Source organism: Oryctolagus cuniculus, chromosome 2 (genome assembly GCF_964237555.1).
Source record: "Oryctolagus cuniculus chromosome 2, mOryCun1.1, whole genome shotgun sequence".
In the NCBI taxonomy this organism is placed as follows: Eukaryota; Metazoa; Chordata; class Mammalia; order Lagomorpha; family Leporidae; genus Oryctolagus; species Oryctolagus cuniculus.
This window is the reverse complement of record NC_091433.1, coordinates 200,043,792-200,049,742: the sequence shown is the minus strand read 5'-3', so window position 1 is coordinate 200,049,742 and position 5,951 is coordinate 200,043,792.

Below are 5,951 nucleotides of genomic sequence, written 5' to 3'. Positions count from 1 at the left end.
GCTCGCTCACAAATTTTTCATCACACCATCTGTTTTTTTTTTTTTTAAAGATTTATTTATTTATTTGAAAGTCATAGTTACACAGAGAGAAGAGAGAGAGAGAGAGAGAGAGAGAGAGAGAGAGAGAGGTCTTCCATCCATTGGTTCACTCCCCAATTGGCCACAATGGCTGGAGCTGAGCCAATCCAAAGCCAGGAGCCAGGAGCTTCCTCCGGGTCTCCCACGCAGGTACAGGGGCCCAAGGATGTGGGCCATCTTGCACTGCTTTCCCAGGTCACAGCAGAGAGCAGCCGGGGCTCGAACTGGCATCCATATGGGATGCTGGCACTGCAGATGGTGGCTTTACCTGCTACACCACAGTGCCTGCAACCCATCTGGTCTTTCCAAAACTGACATCCATGGGCCAAATATGACTGAATCTCTATTTTTGTAAGTAGAGTTTGATTGGAATAGAGCATGAGTTGAGAAGTTTCAAGAGAGACCCCAAACATTTACTATTCAGCCTTCGTAGACGTTTGCTGAACCCAGTTCTACAAATGCTTGTTCAGAATCCTCCCCATTCCTTCTGGACAGAATCAAATTTCTTCACCATCACAGGCAGGTTTTCCACACTCTCAGCCCTGTGTCACCTGCAGCCTCATTCATCCCCACTCTGCCTCGTCATATTCCTTCCTGCTGGCTATGCTGTTGGAGCAACAGTTCCCTTGACGTGCTGGAAGGGCCCCTAGCTCCCGGCATTGCTCATGCTCTCACTTGGCTTCCAGGGATTTTCCTGGCCCATCTTGCCTGACAGGTTCTGTCCACCCATTAAGGATGCAGCTCCAGCATCCCTACTCGGGGAAGTCCATCTGTCTCTGTTTGGGGGAACACCTTCCCGTGCATCTTGTAAGGCCTTTGCTGCATTTGTTACAACTCCATTTCTTGACTCTCCAGAGCCAACCATGCCTGCATGAGTTGCCACTTGCAGGTGTGTGCCCTGTGACATAGTCTGTCATCATCACCCCAGTAATCTGAGGTGGCTCCATGTGTCTGCAGTGTTGGGATCTGTGGTCGTAGAAGTGTGAGCAATGCTTGAGACCACTGTCTCTAGTGTTCTGACTGTCCCTCAAAAGTGTTTGGAGTTTAAAATTAGCAAGAAGAGTTTCCTCAGAAGAGGAGTAATTGTCCTAAGTGGGCTCCAGGAATAAGTACATTTCCATGTACTAAGTACATTTCTCTCCTTCTGTGGTTATTGCCATCTGAGCCTGATAGGGACTGTGCTCTCAGCTGTTGAGCCGAGGCAAGTCCTTTGATCCCCCTCTGTCGAAGTCTCCACCTGAGGAACAAGAAAGGAGCCGTGATTTGTACTCAGGGCACGTTAACAAAGGAGGCATTAAGATTCTGGGACCTGGCACATAGGAGGTCCTCATGAAACAGCAGCTCTGTTGATAGGGCTGGACTGGAAGGAGCTTTCGAAGTCAATGGCAACATAACTGGGGAGGAGGGGTTGGGGGAGGGGGAGGGGGAGAGGAGGAAGGGAGGGAGGGAGGGAGGGAGAGAGGGAGGGAGGAGGAGAGGAAGGGGGGAGAGGAGGGGGGAGAGGAGGAGGAGGGGGAGAGGAGGAGGAGGGGAGAGGAGGAGGAGGGGGAGAGGAGGAGGGGGAGAGGAGGAGGAGGGGGAGAGGAGGAGGAGGGGAAGAGGGGGAGGGGGAGAGGAGGAGGGGGGAGAGGAGGGAGGAGGGGGAGAGGAGGAGGAGGGGGAGAGGAGGAGGAGGGAGAGGAGGAGGAGGGGAGAGGAGGAGGGGGAGAGGAGGAGGAGGGGGAGAGGAGGAGGAGGGGAGAGGAGGAGGAGGGGGAGAGGAGGAGGAGGGGGAGAGGAGGAGGAGGGGGAGAGGAGGAGGAGGGGGAGAGGAGGAGGGGGGAGGGGAGGAGGAGGGGGAGAGGAGGAGGAGGGGGAGAGGAGGAGGAGGGGGGGAGGAGGAGGAGGAGGGAGGGAGAGGAGGAGGAGGAGGGGGGAGAGGAGGAGGAGGAGGAGGGGAGAGGAGGAGGAGGGGAGAGGAGGAGGAGAAGGAGGAGAGGAGGAGGGAGGGGGGGGGAGAGGGGAGGAGGAGGGAGGAGGGGGAGGGGGAGGAGGAGACGTCTTTTCGTTTCTTCAGAGCTGAGCTGCAGTGACATGTTTGTTGCTGATTCCATAGGAATGAAACTCACTGCCCATAGCCATTCTGTGAAGGGAAAGACAGACTTGACAGTAATTTAGAGCCTGGCTTTTACACCTGGAATTCTGAAGAAGGAAGTCTGCGTGGCATTTGTTCTGGGGCAGAAGAGCCTCGGGTGGCCTGAGATTTGCTGAACTTAGTGCACCACCACTGTTTTGGGGGGATATTTTCTATCCTCCCAAATTTTTACCACTAAGCTATGGTTTTACTGTAACACAGGACACTTTATTCAAGGTCACTTTTTGGAATACTGGTTCACATGGTTCATTTTCAAATTTTCTCAAATGGTCAGGTCCTTTGCTAATGTCTATGGTCCCTAAGATGAGAAAGGCATTTATTTATTTATTTATTTTGGTGAGAGGAAAATAACAGCACGTTTCAAACATGACTGTCTCATGCTGCTCTCTGATAAGCTAGAAATGCATCCCCTCCCAGCCAGATCACAGATAATACCCAGATGCCTTCCCCAAAGTGCCTCTGCAGCTTTGTGAGGCTGGTGTCTGCTTTCCTGCACAGATGAAGTCAAAGCCTGGAGCAGGTCTGCGGCCGTAGGGGGTCAGGGAGTGCACGCAGACAGCACCTGAGCCCTAGCCTGTCACTGCCTCTGTGAGCTGCTTCGTGTTAGCCTCATGATAGACTTCAGAGTTGAAAAGAGAGTGGTCACCCGGTCCCACGTGTGCATCTTCAAAATAATAAACAAGGGGCCTTGTGCCAGACAGGACAGCATGAATTGCAATGCTGCAGGCAGCTGTTATTTATTCAGCACACACTTCCTGAGTGCCTGGTGCCGGCCAGCATGTGAGTGTGGCGGGAACATGGACACAGAGGCCTTCTTGCCCCAGAGCCCCCTTCTACAGGAAAATGGCAGACGAGCCAGCTCAACACAGTGCTGGCAGCACCTGGTCCAGATCTGCACAGGGCACTGGCGAGGGCCCCTCTGCTGGGGAGGTGGCCTGGGAGGCCATGGTGGACTGGGCAGAGGGGCAGCCAGGAAGAGGGGCTGAGAAATAAACGGCTTTGTCCCAAGACGCACCAGGAAGGCTGGGTAGTCTCTCTGTCAAGCTGGTGCAGGAGTGGGCCAAGGCAAACGTGAGAGCGTCCCAGCGCAGAGGCCTCATGTGTGGAGTTGGCAGCTTTCTTCTTTCTGGACAGCTTCCAGGTGAGCACCTTGGCTTCTGTGAGCGGTTGACAATGATGTGTGTGTCTTCCAGCAAGTGTGGAGGTAAAGGTGAGAAACCTCCCAGCTTTTCTTCTGCTGTGTTGGATTTATGATGAAGATGTTTAATCCCCATGTTCTGAAAAATCACCATGTGCACAGTCAACACCACAAAGCATTTTTGTGTATGTGGCTTGTGGGCCTTGACAGGGTGTCTGTGCAACAGCATGCACGTGGTTTTGAGGCCAGTGTTTCCTAAGAGTGGTTGGGTCATTTTGCCTGCAGGGCTCTCAGTGTCTGTCTCCTGGGAGCCAACATTTTCACCTGCTATGGCTCCTCCTGGTGTCAGCAGCTGCTCCTTATCCTTGCAGCTTCCTCCAGGTAGGACTTGGTCTTTCCATTTCACTACATTCTGTGTGTGTGTGTGTGTGTGTGTGTGCACGCAGTGCAGGTGTCTCTGGCTTACAGGTGGTTGTGGTCACCTATGCCAGTGCTGGGGAAGGACTCACTGGTCACAGCAAATGCAAATGCAGTTTGCTTTCTTGCAATATCTTTAGCCTTGCATTCTTTACCCATTAGCCCATTGGATAAAGACAAAAGTCTCTTGTTAGAACTACATCTCCATGGAGATAATATGCATTTAAAATAATCTTTTTCCCCTAGACATGCTTGCTCCTGTTCGTGGCAAGATCCACTTTCCAGGTTCAGGGGCAGAGGCCTCAATGTTTACTTGGATAATGCTTGCTGAGCAGCTGTTCTGTTTATGCATTTCTGTTGCCACTGCACTAGTGCATAAAATGTGGCCACCAGTTTCTCAGTTAAATAGACAGATGAAAATAAAATCTGCTCCATTACTTTCTAAATCAGCTGTGTTTTCAAATTTTAAGCTAAATTGAATAAATATAATCCTTATATATTGGATAAGATACAGAAACAATTCATAATTTCAAAAATCTTTAATATTGAAATACTTTCCACCAGATATAGAAAGTAATTAACTGAGGATAATAAGCAGAGATGAGGGAATGGCCTGCACCCCGTGCTATTTTGCCATGGGCTGTATGCTCTCTCACAGTGTGGAGCCAGCAGTCACAGTGGATCATGCTCAACCACATGTAGAAAATAGCTCTGTGTAGCTCTCAGGAACTTCCAATGAGACCTAGAAGACACTCAGCTCTGCAAGATGAGAGTGTCCAAATGCTGGCAGAGTGCAGGCCCTGGGATCAGGTGAGTTTGGCTGCTGCCTGAGGAGCTAGACGCTGTGACCCCAGGCGGCTAATCCAGAAGGAACGGCCTGGGGCTCTCCTCTTGGCCTCCTCTGGGTGGATTCTGTCTGAGGCTGCTCATCTTACCTTTCCCTTCTGGAGCTTTCCTCTACAGAGAGCTTCCTCTCACCTTGGAAGTGACGATTTTCCAGACAGGGGCTGTCTTGGCAGCCAGGGAAGGTGTTGCAGCTGATGCAAAAGTGTCCTGTGTTTGGCGCATAGGAAGCTGCTGTACAGTTCCAGTCCTCCCAGGACCACCATGGAAAAATCCACCTGACTCTGGGCTGAAGCCACGCAGGTGAATGGCAAAAGCCAGATTTTAAATTGGTGAGTGTAGTGAAATCCCAAAGTAGACAAGTTGGTAAGCAAGCAATCACGTACAAGCTGTTAGAAGGTGGTGGCCTATTTTGATTGTCTCATTGGCTGTTTTTCTGCTTGACAGCCTGGCTAAGAATGAGAGGAAAGTGACTTGGAATTTATAGGCTTGAGGTCACCTCCTCTGTGTTGCCACTGAAATGCTGTTGAGGTGAGGTTATCAAAGTCCTGGGTATTTTCTTGTTTTGTTTTAAGATTTATTTTATTTATTGGAAAGGCAGTTACAGAGAGAGGGGGAGGAAGAGAATGAAAGAGAGAGAGAAAAATAAAAGAGAAAACTTCCATTTGTAGATTTACTTCCCAAATGGATGCAAAGACCAGTGTTGGGCCAGACCAAAACCAGGAGCCTGGAGTTCCATCCAGATCTCCCATGCGGGTGCCAGAAGCTAAAGCACTTGGGCCACCATCCACTGTTTTCCTAGGTGCATTAGCAGGGATCCAGGCTGCAAGTGGAACAGTGGGACTCAAAGTGCGCTCAGGTGGAGTGCCGGCATTGCAGGCAGTGGCTTAACCTCGTGTGCACCATGCTTGACGCTGCAGTCCCGGTTTTGACTTCTCTGAAATCCCTTGTTGCTTATGATCTCTTTAAAAAACAACTTTTGTGTAGCCATAAAAGTATATATTCTCTTTGGAGAGTCTTTAGTAAACATAAACAAGACCTCCCCGTAACTTAACCACTAAATATCTGGTAATTATCTTGTATTTTTAAACTATACATAGACATTGTAGATGATACTGGCTATACAATGATGCATCCCCTTTTCACTCAATATTACATCATGAGTGCTGAAACGTAAATGTAAACTAGAACTCAATACTCCTGTAAGTCAGTTTTTACCATGCCCACATGCTTGATTTAACCCTCTTTGCCAGTATCCATTTAAGAGAATACTTCTAATTTACCATATGAATACCTCAATATGTTGCTATTTTTATATGTGAACAAATCACTCACTCATAA